Source organism: Stegostoma tigrinum, chromosome 16 (genome assembly GCF_030684315.1).
Source record: "Stegostoma tigrinum isolate sSteTig4 chromosome 16, sSteTig4.hap1, whole genome shotgun sequence".
Lineage (NCBI taxonomy): Eukaryota > Metazoa > Chordata > Chondrichthyes > Orectolobiformes > Stegostomatidae > Stegostoma > Stegostoma tigrinum.
Genome location: NC_081369.1, coordinates 6267836 through 6285395, shown reverse-complemented (window position 1 = coordinate 6285395; position 17560 = coordinate 6267836). Strand labels below are relative to the sequence as shown.

Below are 17560 nucleotides of genomic sequence, written 5' to 3'. Positions count from 1 at the left end.
TTTCAGCTGCCATCCATGAAGCAGATTGCTACGACTGTGATCAGCAGTGACGTGTAGTACGCCAGAAACCCACATCTCAGTCATTTGAATATGAATTTACTGTGGAGGTCTGACGACTCAATATTATCCTCATTATGTGCGACGCCTTGGACTTAACTAGACCAAAAGTACACCACCTTCGCACCCTGCAAACCTTTGCCAAAGTAGATACTCAACACCTCTTCAGGTAGGGCCTTTACTTCTGTCCCAATTTCCGTTGCATAGTTCTCATGTTTAAAACATTTGACTCTTTTAAACCACACAATCAAAACTGGTTCCACACAGCTTTGCTGAAAAGCAGTCTTACCCTGGTGTATTGTCTGCCTATCAGGCATTTGTGGTATTTATAGCACTAGGGAGGCTATTGTGCAGCCTGTTTCGAATTAGCTTCAAACATTTACATTCCTTTTCACTGTAAGATCTGAACTCACGTTTTACACAGACTGCAACTTTAGGGATTAGTAGACAAGACATGTCTTCGTGAATTTGCTTATGTAAACAAGGCCCAGTGGGCAATGCTGGCTTCAACACGGCACAGCATTAACGAAGATGTGCTTTAAATTTTCCCATTGATGAAACTCTGGAATGTTTAACTTGACCTGACCTTTAATTCTGCTTCGCAATGGACAGAAAATCATAGAGCAAAAATAAGCCCATTAATTCTTTGGCATTTCGAATGGTTTCCTAAGAAACAAGTTGACAATTCCCATAGTACGTCTTAATTGTCTCTCTATATTTGAAGTGTCAGCAAAGCATTTAGGACTTTTGCACTAACCCCGTAGGATGTGATTTTGAAGCTGCTGAGCCCACTTTTGCTGAGAAAGATGACAGCAATTAATATCCTAACGGTATGAATAACTGCTGCAACTATCCAATCAGGTGGTTTCTCTATGATAGAGACCCCCCCCCCCATTTTTAATTCAGAATACGCCAGCAATCATGTGCCTGGGAGAGCTCCATTTGCTCTGATGGGTAAACCCAGTTTGTCAGAGTAACCAGGTTGTTCATTTGCAGCTCAATTTGAATAAAAATAGGATCTGTGGAGTCCTTTAGAAGGATGTTCAGGTTGTGCTGAATTAGCTGATCCTCAGGCTTGTGTGCAGTTGTGCTAAAATTCACCTGAAACATCCCTGACTACAGTCATACAGCCTTAGAGATGTACAGCTTGGAAACAGACCCTTTAGTTCAGTCAATCCATGCCTACCAGATATCAAAATTTAACCTCATCCTATTTGCCAGTATTTGGCCCTTATCCCTCTAGACCTTTCCTATTCATTTACCCATCCAGATGCCTTTTAAATGTAATTGTACCAGCCTCCACCTCTTCCTCTGGCAGCTCATTTCCAGACCCGCACCAACCTCCGCATGAAAAAGTTGCCCCTAAGTCCTTTTTAGGCCTTTCCTCTCTCACCTTAAGCCTCTGCCCTCTAGTTTTGGACTCTGCTACCCCGGGGAAGCGACCTTGTCTATTCACCCTATCCCGTTTATGATTTTATAAACTTCAGTAAGGTCGCCTCTCAGCCTCTGGTGCTCTAGGGAAAATAGTCCCATCCTATTCACCCTCCTTCCCTATGGCTCAAAACCTCCAACCCTGGCAACATCCTCATAAATCTTTTCTGAACCCTGTTCAAGTTTTGCAACATTCTTCCTATTAGCAGGGAGACCAGAACAGAGGGCAGTATTCTAATAGTGGCCAAACCAATGTCCTGTACAGCTGCAACATGACCTCCAACTCCTATACTCAATGCACTGACTAATAAAGGTAAGCATACCAAGCACCACTTCACTAAAAGAATAAAAACACCTCCCAGCTCCTTGCTCCTGATTATTCTTCCCTGAGCCCTGCTGGAAAATATGTTTGTGTGTGCCTTAGTCGAGGGTAACTTTGAGCTTGGCTGTAAACTCCACTGTGGTCATGTGACCTGCTACTATTGGTTGGCTGTGAAGCATGGCTACTGGACTGAAACAGCAGAATGAGCCGATTCTGCCATACTCTCTTTGCCACAAAGTCAGTAACATCTCCCAACTCAACTGAGCACACAAGCCGTATGCTCAGCTCAATATTTGCTGATGTCAATACCACCCTCACCACATTCCAACCTGGAAATGACCTCCATTATCCTTTAGTTGGTATGTTCAATTAATTTCCTACTGCACATCCAGCATTGGGTGATGACTATGCTGACGGAAGCCACCAACATTCTCCTGTATAACTGAACCAAGGATGTGTTTCCCTTCCTTATCTTCCCCACATCATTTGGTACAGTCATTGTTGTGCCAATCCCCACTCTTTCTGCTATGTCCCTCCCATCACTGTTCTAGCTTGCTAAGACTCCTACCTCTTCCAAGAAATCCAGAGTATACCTTGTGTTAAAAGCACAAAGGTCACTTAAAGTAAGTTTGTTTGTCTCTTCACTGGTACCAGACCTCCTGAGTATTTCCAGCATTTTGTGTTTTTGTTTTGAATTTCTAGCACAATTTTGGTTTGCCATATTTTCTGGTTTGCCTGTCGCACTGTTTCCCCACCCTGTTACTCGATCCTCTGTGTCCAATGGCTCCATTGTTGGTCCTGTTCTCTCCTTGCTGAGCTTTGTGGCCTTTGTAAGGATATATTTGATATTTGTGTCCGTGATTATGATGTCCACAACTCCACTTGTTGATCAAAACTGACATATTTGGTTGCCTGATGAACATCAGGGTGAATAAGCGAGAATTGCTTTCAACTTAGTGCACTGAGACCTGAGCCGTTCAGTTTAAATTGTACTGATCCCTCTGCTTGCTGTCGTCAACAGACTTTAGGAGCTTGCCCATCTGGTAATTATAACCTGTTTAGTACAGAGCCCATCAATATCATGACCACTTAATTTTAGCTATCTCTTGCAGTATTAACCCCTTCCACCCCACTGCCGCTGCAGCTTGTCACACCATCGGTTATGGCTGATGACTGGTAATAGAATGAGGTTTTTTTAAGAAACTGAGGCCAGTACAAAATGTGACAGTAGGCTGAAGCTAGCAAGCCACAGTATGACTGTGGGATCTAGAGGAATGAGTTCACAGATATAGGCATGTACCTGGTGTTTCTGAATTTTGAAGTCTGTGAAATATAGTGTTAGGAATTTGATCAATATGAGCGAATGATGGAGGGGAGAAAGAAACTTGCTGGAATAATCAGAAGTAAAATGTGTTAGTCAAAGCCATTTAGTCCAGCTTCCATTGGGCATTCTCTGCTCTGCTGTCTACATTTACCTCTCTGCCTTGCCTTCACTTTTTTTTCCCCCCTATAAAAATGTCCTGAACACAACTCTTTTATCTGGGCTTCAATCACTAACACTTGCCCATTTTGTAGTAATGTTTAGTGTTGGGGTTATTTTTGCTCCCTCCCATTTTGGGTCTCTGTGGTGTTGTCCCCTGATACGAATGCTGTACAGAATCCAGTGAATGCTGCGTTTATTAGCAGTGAACTTTTGGGCCTTTTCTCTTTGTGTTGATCAGGTATAAGATTGTGCAGGATTAACCGGACAGTTCTAAGCAATTAAGCAACTCTTGGTGTCTATTAGTCCCTGAATGGAAGGCCCGTACTCGCTGGGTGGCATTTACTGCTCACTTTTTCTGTTTAACTGGGCACATTTGATTAAGTTGGTATTTTTTCCCCTAAGGGCACATCCCAGTCAGAACCTTTTATTAGGTCTTCCCCTGGTTTGTTTCTTCAAATGGATGCCTGAATGCAGTGGATCCCTCCTGTGAATCAAAGATCGCTCCCACCACTGGGATTAATTGGAACCGTCATTGCCTGTCAAACCTCTCTCAGCTTTATGAAGCCTGCATTTATGTGGAAAGTTGATTGTCGTCACGTTCCGGCTTTTTAAGTCATTGACGTCTGTGGCATCCATGGAAACAACCTGAATTTTCATTCCTATGAATATTAGCGAATGAGCTGTGCGCAACTGTAATCTGGGCATTAAAAGGTAAAGAAATAATAGAATTATACATCTATGGAGCTTTAATTCCAAAACTCATGAACTCCACTCCTGTTTGTGCTCGTATGTTTAGTCAGGAGCAGGTATATTTTGACAGATGTTGTAAAAGAAAACACTTGGTTGTTAGCTAATTGGCTCTCAACTTTGTTAAGTAAACAGTTGCCTTTGTCTTATCAGGGCATCTAAAATGCAGCAGCGGTTTAAATCCTCTAATACATGCCTCAACAGTGAATAAAGATAGCTGCGTCTAACTAAAGCTACGTGTTAAACACTCCCTAGCAAGTTGACACTAATTTGGCAGAATGTAGTCCAATTAAAGTCTGTCCATGATGGCTTGATCTTTTGCTTATAAATAGAATACTGAATAAAGTTGTAAGTTGTTCCTTCTGAAGGCAGCTGGTATTCTTCATCCCTGCCCGAGAAGGACCCTAGACATCCATTTTGCTCTCGAGACTCATTCATTCAGTTCTAAAAGAAGCTACAAAAAATATCTGCAATTTGTGCACTTCATGACACTTCAGGTCACCTCCAAAGGCACCTGCAAAATGTAGTCACTGTTATAATGTGAGAAATGCAGCAGTCAATTTATGCAGAGCAAGATTCGATAACTTCTCGATGACTAGATAATCTGCTGTGAATGGTGTTAGTTGAGGGAATCTTATATTGGCAAGAGTATCCCTTTTCAAATTAGTACTGTAGTATCTTTTCTGTCCATTTGAAAGGGACAGAGTGGACAGGCAGGGCATTAGTTTAACATCTTGGGCATCTTTGTGCAGCACAGTCCCAGTATCTCTCAGCCTTGCTGTTGTTCATCAGAATAGCTCAGCAGCTGGTTCTGAAACAGGACTGTTAAATTAAAAGATGCAGGGTAGTTGCCAAATCCTCTGTTCTCCATTTTGGCATGTTCATAGAATCATAGAATACAGCGTGGAAACAGGTTGTTCAGCCCATTGAGTCCACACAGACCCTCCAAAGAGCATCCCACTCAGACCCATCCCCTACCCTTTTTCTAATCCTGTATTTCCAATCTTGGCTGCACATCCCTGGATGCTATGGACAATTTAGCATGGCCAAACCGCCTAACCTGCATATCTTTGAACTGAGAGAGGAAACCAGACCACCCGGAAGAAACCCACGCAGACACTGGGACAATACGCAGTCACGGGGAGAATGTGCAAGCTGCACACACAGTCGCCCGAGGCTAGAAACGATCCCAGCTTTCCGGCTTTGTGAGGCAGTGCTGCTAACCACTGAGCCACTGCTACCCTTCTTTCAGTAATAAGGCAAAATCAGCAGGATCAATTTTAGACCCATCACATCCTGTAGTTAGTGAGTTTAAGATAATGCCACTGTGGCACCCATATCCATTTGCATCAAGCTGCTGGACAGGAGCAGCTTTGATTTGCCTAAGGATTAGACTCTTCACCAGACCCCACCCTAACACTCAATTCATAACCTCTGATTCATTTGACTTCCAACATCTTGTCCTTGAACAAGGTAAGATGAATGCTGCATCACCACAGGTTGTCCAGCCGCTAAAGAGTAAAAGTTGTCTATAATTACTAACGTAACCTCACTCCATTGTATCCCCTTCTGTCTGTTCTCTTTGCACCAATTTGTGAGACCTTAGGGATATTTAAAAGAGATTCATATGATTGGATGTTTTACTGGGACATGGAAATGATCCCTCATTATTCTGTCTTCATTATCTGGTCCTAGCTTTGATTTGTACAGCCTAAAAGTGATTGAAATTAGCATGAAACATTAATTAACCATAACGCTGTATGTTTCCAAATGGGGTGCACTGTTCAGGCAGTAGAAATGAAATACTTGCGAGTTATTTGTAACTTTGTGAATGAGAACTCCTGCTGGTGCCACATTCCTTTGCTTTTTTTTGGAATGGAAGTATCATTTTTATCTAACTGCATCAGTGCTTTATGTTAACCACACATTGCATTAATAACATACAGAGAAAATTAAATTTGCTAGAATTAGAATTTGGCAGGAAGAAGTCTGTCTTCCTGCCATCTAATGAGAAGAATGTGTGTGACTCTTTGACAAGGGTATGTGGTGCATGGGGGGTGGGGCGTCATTAGTTTCATATTAAAGTTGTTTAAGTTTTTCAAAGTGAGAACTCTCTCGAGGGTGAAGGTCACTGTGGAACTGAGCCATACAGAGCAGTGCTTAGCTGATGGATTTCAAATGGAGCTGTCGTGGTGTTTTCTATGATTGGTCTTTGTGCCAAAGGGTTAGGGCAGGGACAAGCTAGGGGTGTGTGCGTGTGCATATGTGTGTGCGCGCGTTGGATCCGGCTCAGATGAGTGGATGAAGTCTGCCTGAGCATTTGATGTGTAAGGAACTATGACTCCTTCAGGACTGAGAAAGGAGCAGAGAATTGCCTCAGAAGAAAATATGAGACAGAGGCTGGTGTAATTCCAAGAATCTCTCCAGACTGCCCCTCCGTTAGGTTGGTCCTGTGAATGAGCACACATTAGAAATTTGAAATTGAATTAACTTCATTGTCACATGTACTCATGGGTACAGCAAAAGGTTTACAGTTGCCACTTATGGCACCATCTTGGGTATGAAGGTATCTAGATACAGAATTTTAGTTACAAAGCAGAAAACTCGAAAGCAAGATTAAAAACTTAAATATTACAATCCTTCTTTCTAAAAAGTAGAAGAGCAAAGAAACACAGTTAACAACTCAACACCACAGCCCATAAATGCATAGCCACGCTGGGCTCTTCACAAGGGCTTGATCTCCTCCATTTCAAGCTCAACCTCACCCCAGGCTCCCTGCTCCCACTTTCGCCACCAGTTGCCCTGGGCCACCTGATCCCACCAATGTCACCTTTTTTGCCGTTACTGTCTAGAAGAAGAAAAAGATGAGAGAGAGAAGGGGAAAGAAGGATGCTATCAGCCTGGTGCTGGAGAGCAGGGAGACTCAGGAGCCATAACACCGCCCACCCTGTTGCTTTTAAAAACAAAAAGACTTCAACCAAGTTAATTATTAAATGCCATAAATATAGTGAAGCTGGAGGTAGGGCAGCTGGGTGATGTGGCTGGAGAGCTGGTGAATACGCAGGTGACACTGGCAAACCTCAAGCCAAACTTGAACAAGGAGAACAAAAACAGAAATTGCCGGAGAAACTAGGCAGGTCTGGCTGCATCTGTGGTGTGAAAAACAGACTTAATGTTTCAAGTCCAGTGACCCTTCACCAGACTCTGGCCTTAAAGAACGTTGTCAAGGAGGAAGCACACAGATTGCCACTGTGGGGTTAATACAGTTTTCTTCTCTCTGAGATGGGTCTTAGAATTTCAAGACTTGAAATTCTAACTTGACTCCCAGAAAGCTCTGAGTACTGCCAACTGTTCGTCAGTCGCCCGACTTTGTTGTGTAATATTATTGCTGGAATGATGGCAAACATTTGTCATTCAGATGCAGTACGGATTGATTTGTATAGATATACATTGGAGTGCGTGCAGGAGGTCAAATCCCACAGAAAGATCTTGGATTCCCCACCTAAGGCTTTTGATACTTAGTCCTCACCCACTTTTCACTTTTCACAAGATGTTTAAATATGCAGTTCTGACATTGCTGTTCTCTTGAATGCCCCTCTTTCTGTGAAACTTGGCGCTGTGTGATGCAGAAACAGGATTTGAGGCATGGCCTTGTCAGAGTTGAGAAATTGAGGCTTGTAACCATCCATTTTGGGCGAAGGGTTCTGATATTGACGGCAGAGATTTGTAAAGCAGTTGTAATCAAGGTTAATCTCAAACTTCAAGACTGAGAACCAGTAAAAATAAAGAGTAGAAGACTGACGATAAAGAATTTCCATACCTTTGTTTCTATTACAGAATATCCTCATTTACCTCCTCCTTTGTGTACTGCCTCAGTGAGTAAATGAGGTTTCACAATAATTTGATGAGGTGCTTTGATGCACATGCATTAGTCCCCAAGACGCCCTTACCGTCGATGTGAGCACACTGCCCTAGCTACAGCAACAGGAAACGGCTTAGAAAAATATAAACCTGTGGTGGGTCATTTTCGCCCTTTCGGGTTTACCTTGTGTAAAAGCTAGTGCCAGCCCTGGAAACCTGTTTTTCATCAGTAGAATTGCTGAGGCTGTGCCACTGATGGAGAGTTAATGAACCAAAAAGTGTATCCAACAAAAAAATGCTTTGTAGCACTCAGTCCCAGCTCAGTCTTTAATGTTAGATAAATACACTTCTTTGTTTGAATTGAATATTTAATGTATTTTTCTTAATCTGATGAGTGGGTGTTTATGGAACAAACTGCTTCTTATGAGGGGGGGGGAAGCAATTGGACTTTATAACCAACCCAACTGGCTGCTGTGCAGTTTCACGATAATGCACTGGAGGCAGGGAACTTCACACTCATGCACACAGGTGCGCGCGCACACGCACGCACCTACACACACAGGCAGACATGTACACATATGCACGCAATGTTAATCACACTTGTGCATTGTTGTACATTCCCAATAGCACCCATTTCCATTTTGAATGTGACAAAATTTCTGATATTGCCATTTTGATGAGGTGCTCAGCAAAATGAATCATCTTGTATCAAAGTCAACTCCCTCATACTACTAAGGCTTGGGAGAGAATGTGTTATGGGCAGCACATGATATTTCTCAATCAACCCTAGCTGGTGCCGTGTGTTTCAGAAGTATTGGTAAAGAATGGGAGCCACCATTTTACGTGAAACCTGAGAGAACAAACTCAAATTTCAAATTTCTCCTATAAAAGTTGCTTTGAAGTGTACTCCGTTATATTACAGAAAAAATAGCAGGCAACTAGCACGAAGCCAACAACAGTGAAATAAATTTTAGTGATGGCAGGCTCAGATTAACCAAGATTCTGGAGACGATTCCCCCTCCACTGGGGCGGCACGGTGGCTCAGTGGTTAGCACTGCAGCCTCTCGGCACCAGAGACCTGGGTTCGATTCCAGCCTTGGGCGACTGTCTGTGTGGAGTTTGCACATTCTCCCTGTGTCTGCGTGGGTTTCCTCCGGGTGCTCCGGTTTCCTCCCACCGTCCAAAGATGCGCAGACTTGGTGGATCGGCCAAGCTAAATTGCCCATAATGTTCAGGGATGTGTGGGTTATAGAGGAATGTGTCTGGGTGGGATGCTTCAAGGGGCTGTGTGGACTTGTTGGGCCGAAGGGCCTGTCCCCACACTGTAGGGAATCTAATCTAATCTAATCCTCTCAATTACCATCTTGGAACCTCGTACATCGACCTGAGATAGCAGCCAGAGCTTTTGTTTAATAACTCATCTGAAAGATGTCACCTCTTGACCATGCTGCACTCCCTCGGTACTACAGTAAAGCCACATTGAAAGGATTCCTTATACAGGAATGCCCATTTGTGATGATACAGGGGTGAAACATTCTCATGTATTGTACAACAGTGGGACACATCTGCTTTCAGACTGCCCCTTGTCACATTAACTGAGAGTTACAGGAATACTACTGTGAGCACAGATCTTTCCCTTTTAAGAAGGGAAGGTTTGACATGCTGTAGTTTCCCTTGGGGTAACTTTTTTTCTCAGGAGCCAGTCTTTGTATTTCAAATAGTTTGAAATATGTATTAATGATGTAATTATTTCTGTGTTCCTGCTACAGATTTATATTATACCAGGTTTTTTTTCATTTCCCAGGTATCAACCTTTCGCAGAGTGGCCTGCCTCTTGGGTAGCTCATCTGTACTCCTCTTCTTTTAAAAAAAACTTCAACAAATGGACTTATTTAATCTTTCCTGAATCACAGTTGTTGCTGAATGGGGAATGAGGGTAGTTCAGTCAGCGTACAGGGCAGATGTGGATGAACAAAACATTGAGAGAGTTCGGATGTAGACCGCAGGTGGTTGGATGAGCTCGAGTTTGGGGAGAGTTGAAGGTGGGTGAGTGGGGAGAGAGATTGCTGGAATGGTCAGATCTGAAGGTAATTTAAGTTTGTTTGAGGGTTCCATTCAAATAACAAATAACTGGAATGGAGTCCAGTAGATATTAGTGCATGGGTCTGCATTTATTGAGGCAGCTGCTTATGAAGTCACTACCATAGTAAAGACTGTAACTGTCTATCCCATTCCTCTGGTTTCCTCAGGAACTGAAGGTGGTGGGAAGCGATCTGACTCCTGTTTACCTTCTCTATCTACACAATGCTGACAGAGCTGAACAATGTATGTGTGAACCTCCAACTGTATTCAACAATCCCTATCTGCCGCCATTCATTGATTTATTAGCACAGGAATTCAACTTCATCAGCAGAGCAACATTTTCCTAGCCCTGCTCTGACATGGGCACTGGGTGGGTACAGTTAAACCAATACACTGTGCCTTTTGTCACATCTGTCTAGTATTTCTTCATCAGGTGAGAACTTGGACAGTGAAAGTGGGCAGGCTGGATGAGAATGTCACAACCTGGCCCAGCTGAGTCCAAACTTTGATCAGCCCGTGGACTTTTGCTGTAGTCACAGGATAGTGATTTAGGAGAGTTCCTTGATAGAAATCACAAGTTACCCGCTGCCAAGCCCATCAGTGATGAGGTCATTGTACTGATCCCACTGCTCCAAATTGTTCTTTCCTTTTAATAAGAACTTCATGTTGATAACAGCAACTGTATTAAAAATATAGCGTATGTACGTGGCAACCGATCTCCACATTGTAAGATCCTAGATATGAGAGTGTTTTATTAATCTGTGATGGTGGTGTTACCCACTGACTTCACTTAAACATGTCACGACTTCTTGGCAAGGCCTCCTCTCAACATTAGGCAGTATTTACTGATACCAGCAGCTGCGGGCAACTACTTTTACACGATCCCTGGGGAGCACATGGTTCCAAGGCCTTGAAGTCCACATGTAGACTTTACATGTGACATCACACACAAATGCATAACTGTGCACGCACAGGGAAGCGTGCACAGTTTAAACTGGGCTTCAGGAGTCGGTGAATGATCCTTCCAAGTTACTGTTTGACCAGCACTGGTTTCTGTGATTTAGCTGGACTGAGAAGAGCCTCCTGTATTGTCATTGTTATTGGTCACTGTTGCTGTGTCTTTCTGTTATGTTGCTCAAAGCAAGCTCCTGAAATATAGTTTGTTTGTACATTCCAAGTCTAGTTACATTGCCTGCAGAGTGGTCAGTTTGAAAAAAACAATGTTTGTCTCCAGCTTGTCGGGTGACCATAGCCATTTTAGATCACTAGTGTCCCAAAACAATTTTTAGTTCATGGAAGTCTCGCTATTAAAATTGTGGAAGTTAAATGTTAGTGCATTTTTCAATGCATTCATAACAATTAAAGGTAGGTGTTAGTTCAGGGCCTTATAACAAGTGGAATCCTCGCTTCTATAAATTTGGCAGTTCACATTTGATGTCAACTGAGGTATGTATAATCAAGTGCTTGTAGGTGAACTGGTATAGTTATGGTAACTTGAAACCTTGCCTGTGTATCTACTGTCTGGCTGTCGACCCAATTATCATGGAAGCAGAAGCAAATTGCAACACTCGTTGCCCTGTTCTGGAGGCTGTCATGATGCAATCTTTCTGATTTGACTATATGCTTGCATTTTAATTTACAAACCACTGTCACGGTCAACTGTTATATCATATGAACCCTACCCCCACACTTGGAGCAAAGTACCTGAGTAAAATGTGGCATTTGTTGCGTGCCATAGGCAAAATTTGACTCTGGGAGCCCACGTCTGACCAAACTTCCTAACCAAGGAAGGGAATAAATGGAACACAAAGAAATGCTACCGAATATTGTGCTCCACGTCTTTCACTGACATTTTAACCACGATCATTTGAAAGACCATTGTCTAAAAATTCTTCCTGCTGGTAGACAGTAAGTTGAGTCCTGATGACGGAAAAGAGGGAAGCGAGACAGAAGGCGGTGCCGAGGCTGGAGATTATGCCTATAGCTCCTAGAGAATAGTACAAAGGACAGTGGTTTGGAAAAATATGTCGATCACAATGAAGTCTGATATTTTAACTGAAGTGGGAAGGAAGCAGAATTTACACAGTACTAATGTGAGTGTTCAAATAGACAATGTGGAAGTAATTCCATTTGTAACATGTCTAAGATGGGGTGAGATGTCCTCTGGTAACTACTAGATAATACTTTCATTAACATGTCCTGTTTATTATTTATATTACAGCGTTTCTTAATTCAGTAGCCCTTAGCCAGCACTAGGAATCTTTCCTAAATATACTGCAATGTTGTTAAATTCAGTGTTTAGAGAGATTCGTGCCCCCAGATAGGTGTTCATGCTTCCACCCCTAAGTTCTTCCTAGAATGCGAACAAATCTTTTCCTCTCATTATGTTGTCTCTTTTCTTTGCCTGGGTTCCTGTCATTTTGTCACCAATCATCTCCTGCTCTCCACCTCATCACTTTACAGACCTTTCCTCTTGAATGTGCAGACACTCAGTCTATCACATTTCTGTCTCACTCCCTTTCCTTTATAAAATGCTAATCTGTACCACCTTCCAGCTCTGACACAGAGTGCACAACACGATACATTCCATTAATCTAACCGTATCTTCCTCTCTCTGAAAAGGTTGACTGGGCTGCTGAGCGTTTGCTGTTTTACTTTCAGATGCTCACCATCTGCACTATTCTTCCTTTCCACTTCACTTAGATTCCTATATAAAATGGATGCAGATTTGCCTGGAATTTAATACTCTTTGTCAGCTTGCAAATAGAAGTTTAGCCAAGATCAATGATGGGTGTATGAAATTCTGTTCAGTGACCAATTAGGTTGCAAGTTGCACAAGGCATTGCAATTAAATTGCAAATTTTGTTTTCAACCTCGGGTCGTACCAATAGCTGTTTAACCCCAGGATGAAGTCCAGTGTTGGGTGCGTCTGTTGCTAATGGCAGGAGAAATTTAAGTTGACGAATTAAATTTTGGTTTTGCTTTAATGAGGAAAAGTCAAATTTTGTTGAGCAGTAGTGCTGTTTCAGAATGACCACACCAAAGCCTGGCTCCTTGACCTAGGTTTTTAAATCGTTAGAGAAGGGGAAATAAAAAGCTTTTGATGGGATGGGTGTGTTTGCTTGCCAAAAGCAGAGGCCCTTTCAAGTGCTTACTCCACTCTTAATTTAGTTTGTGAACTCCTGGTTTGAACCACCCTGCACCCACATACCACCTTTTGATCATCTGCAAGGTTCTTCACTGCCAGTCAACCTGATTCCAGTATGTTAATTATTGATTGATTTTATTTATTGTCACGTTTACCGAAATATAGTGAAAAGCTTGGTTTACGAGCGGAACAGGCAGATCCAGAAAATTACAATGTCGGTGCCCAAATAAAGTGGGAGAGGCCAACAGTTTTGAAATTTCATTGTGACTTTTCTCCTATATTACTGTCAGCCTGAAATCCTGGAGGCTCTATGACAACCCTACTCATGCCACACTCCAGCATAATGCCTTTGTTATATCAGTGTTGTCCTTGTTTAAAAGGAGGGACCCCTGGTGTGTCAGAACTTAGCACACAAAATAATGCTGACATATTTTACCATGGCTGCCAATTCGGGGGCGGGGGACATGTTCTCCCTGGAGACCTCCCCTCTTATCCCTGCCAATTCAAAACATCCCATTCAAAACATTGAAAGAACTGCTGTCGCTGAAAGTCTGAAACAGAAGCAGAACATACTGGAAAAGCTCAGCAGGTCGGGGCAGCATCTGTAGAGAGAAATTAGACTTAATGCCTCAGGTCCAGTGACCCTTCTTCAGACCTGACCCTTCTGATTTAACGTTAACTCAGGTGTTGCCAGATCTGCTGAGCTTTTCCAACAATGTGTTTTATTTCAAAACTTCTCTTTCCCTGCTGCTGCCAGTTGCCTTCCCCACAACCCAATCCCAACTCAAAAATGATACTTTTCAAACTGGTAAATAAATGTTAGAGGAAATGGGGGAACTTCTTTTTAAATTACTCTCCATTTGTTTTCTCTGGCTTGAACATGCGAGCAGCACTGTCTGGGCATTAATTCCTCCTTCCCAGAGATTGCAGGACAGTCTTCCAGGCCTGGCAACACTGTCATGCTGGTTTAAGTTGACGTTTTGAGCAGCTGTCGTGAGCTCAGTTATTTGCCGTGGCTTTAAAACACCCACAGGGAAGGAAAGCAAGAAAGAAAGAAGCCATGTGTTTCACAAATGAAGTATTGTCACTTAATTCATGATGCAGTAAACCTGCATCAACCTCCGAGGTTTGTGTTCCCAAGTATTTGTGTGATTCATGCCTGCTCTGTTCTGGTCTGTGATCAGCGGTATAACCAACTAGCTTTGCCCGTTCCCATAGATGTTTGTCACTCCCAGCAGATTGAACCTACTTTGAATTGTTGGCGTGCAGTTTGTTTTCTTCCTGAAGTGGTTTGGCGTTTCCCAAAGTTCCCGTCTGAGAGAATGGTGGAATTGGTGATTCTTATCCAAATTCTGACATCTGCTGTGAATCCGTAAAGACCATTGTTATGTGTACCAACCTTCTGTTTTTTTACTCTCCATTCTTCCCACCTCAAACAACAATACAGCATGCAGGGTAGATAACAGTGAAGAAGCTACCGTATCTCTGCTTTCTTTCCTGATACTTGTCTGATTGAACATTGAACATTGGATCAAACTGGTTCATGGAATTCCATGAAACCCACTAAATCAGAGAGCCAAGATAACGCATATTTCATTTTTTTTAAAAGCTGGAAACACATGTAAAAATGGGAAAGGCAGATGACAACAAGGATTCCAGTTTTCTGAAATGAGTCCTGGTTCTGCAGCGTTGTTTTTAAATAGGAGCCTTTTGCAGGTTATGAACAGAATATTTTGATAACATAGGAGCTGAAGTTGGCCATTCTGCTCCTCAAGCGTGTTCCAATGTAGAATTGCAGAATCCTAGAATTTTACAGTACAAGAGGAGGCCATTCAACACATAATCTGTGTACATGCTCTAGATAGAGCTACCCAGCTAGTCCCCTTCATAAGAACACAAGAATTAGGAGCAGGAGTAGGCCATCCGGCCCCTCGAGCCTGCACCACCATTTAATAAGATCATGGCTGATCTTTTTGAGACTCTGCTCCATCTGCTTACCCACCCGCTCGCCATATCCCTTAATTCCTTTACTGTTCAAAAATTTATCTAGCCTTGCCTTAAACACATTCAACAAGGTAGCTTCAACCGCTTCACTGGGCAGGGATTTCCACAGATTCACAACCCTTTGGGTGAAGAAGTTCCTCCTGACCTCAGTCCTACACCTGCTTCCCTTTATTTTGAGGCTATGCCCCTAGTCCTGGTTTCATCTGCTAGCAGAAACAACCTCCCTGCCTCCACTTTATCTATTCCCTTCATAATTTCATATGTTTCTATAAGATCTCCCCTCATTCTTCTGAATTCCAATAAGTATAATCCCAGCCTACTCGGTCTCTCCTCATAATCCAACCCACTCAACTCTGGAAGCAATGATGTTCTCCAGCCCTATCTCTTTAGTTCTCCTTTGAAACCTCCTATCGAAACCACCTCCACCATCCTCCTAGGCAGCGCACCCAATCCTATCAACTCTGAGTGAAGAAGTTTCTCCTCCTCTCACTCCTAGCTCTCTCACTGGCAATCTTGCAATTGTGACCTCTAGTTACTGATATGTCCACAACTGGATTGACCATGCTAAATTGCCCATAGTGTTCAGGGGTGTGTGGGTTATAGGGGAATGGGTCTGGGGGGGGGATGCTTCAAGGAGCAGTGCGGACTTGTTGGGCCAAAGGGCCTGTTTCCACACTGTAGGGAATCTAATCTAATCTAATTCAGGAATTGCAGCTCGCTCAAGAGCAGTGATACTATCTTTGACCAATCCTGTTTTATTCACCATAGTCAATGAATTTATGTATATGCAATTTAACCCTGCCCTTGTCTCTTCCATGCCATTTGGAAGCTAGCCATTTCTTGGTTCACAGTCAATACTCAAGCCTTCCCATCTTCTCCCATCTGGCACTTCCAAAACTAGACCCATGAGATGACCCTCACCCTTTACATTGTTTACTGTCTCTATTTCTGCTCAGATGAAGTCTGTTTCTTCTGGAAAGTTTTATCCTTTCCCAAAAGTGACCCCAATGTCTAAAAAAATCTAAATCTCCTCTCTTCTCCCCCCCCCCCCACCCAAATTTCTATATAATCCCTCAAGCTATGCATTTACCTCCCTGATTTGTCTTCACAAAAATGGCGCAGTAGTGTTTCAGAGATTACTGCCCTGAAGGTCTTGCATTTCAATCTGTACTCTAACTCCTCAAACTGATCCTGCATATCCTCTAAGCTATCCTTCCTAATTTGTTGCTTCCCACATGAACCACAGCCTCTGTTTGTTCATGCTCCCTTTTTGGAAGTCTACCCAGCCACTTCATTATGTACTGAACCCTTGCATGTGGAAGGCAGCAGACCATACAAGACTCTCAATCTTGGTTGCAAACTAGATTATCCTTTGAATTATTGAGTCAGCTGCCACTACTACCTTACTAATCTGCCACGAGCCTCTGATTTGTATTTTGACTTTATCGAGCAGTCTTATTTCCTTATATATTTTTGGATCTTTATTATTGACCTAGACTTGGGTCTTTCAAAACCTGCAGATGACAGAAAACTTGGGAGTGCTGTGAATGGTGGGCAGGACAGTGATAGACTTGAAGAGAATATAGACCACCTGATGGAATGGATAGAAATGTGGAAGATGAAACTGAAGGCAGACAAGTGTGAAACGATGCATTTTGGGTGGCAAGCAGCAATATAAAATCAAGGGCACCGTTTGAAAGACGGTGCAGCACTAGAAAAACCCGAGAGCTATATGTGTACAAATTGTTGAATCTGGGCAAGGTCAGGTTGAGATAGTGGTTAAAAAGGCATACTGATTTGGCCTTAGCAGAAGTAACGTATCCAGTTCTGGGCGCTAGTCTTAAGCAAGAATGTGAGGTATTAGGGTGTAGAAGAGGCCATAAGAAGCTTGGAGGAAAGTAAGGTGAGAGGTGAGTTGAAAGAGGTGCTCAAACCATGAGGGATCTAGAAGGACACAGAAGACAGAGAAAACTGTTCATATTGGCAGAGGAGTAAAGAACTACAGGACACCAGGTCAAGATGATTTGCAAAATAGCTAGTATAGACAAAAGGAAAAATCATTTTACATGGCAAAGAGTTAGCATCTAGAATGGATGCCCAGAGCATGTGGTAAGTGTTTACAATTGGTGCTCGATAAGGGAACCAGATAATTATCCGGCAGGGCTACAGTGGGAGAATATTGTCACTGTTGTTGAGAGATGATGTCAGCATGACAGGCCAAAAACAGTCTCCTAAACTAAAATGAATGATTCTGTACCTATTGATACCTTTTACCCTTTTAAAGTTGATCAATCTCAATTCTGAAAATTCCAATTGATAGAATGCTGAGAGAGCAGTAGATGTTCAGTCATTGAAAATATTGATGCTTTGTGACTGAAACCCAGCTTAAAATAAGAGGTGAAATTGTATTTGACATTTCCCCTTT

The 17560-nt window shown here is 42.7% G+C and overlaps 1 protein-coding gene across 4 annotated transcripts in view; it reads left to right on the top strand.

Annotated features, from left to right (window-relative positions):
* The window catches only part of vac14 (vac14 homolog (S. cerevisiae)), a 320684-nt gene that overhangs the window by 177266 nt on the left and 125858 nt on the right, over positions 1–17560 (top strand). The window lies entirely within an intron of this gene.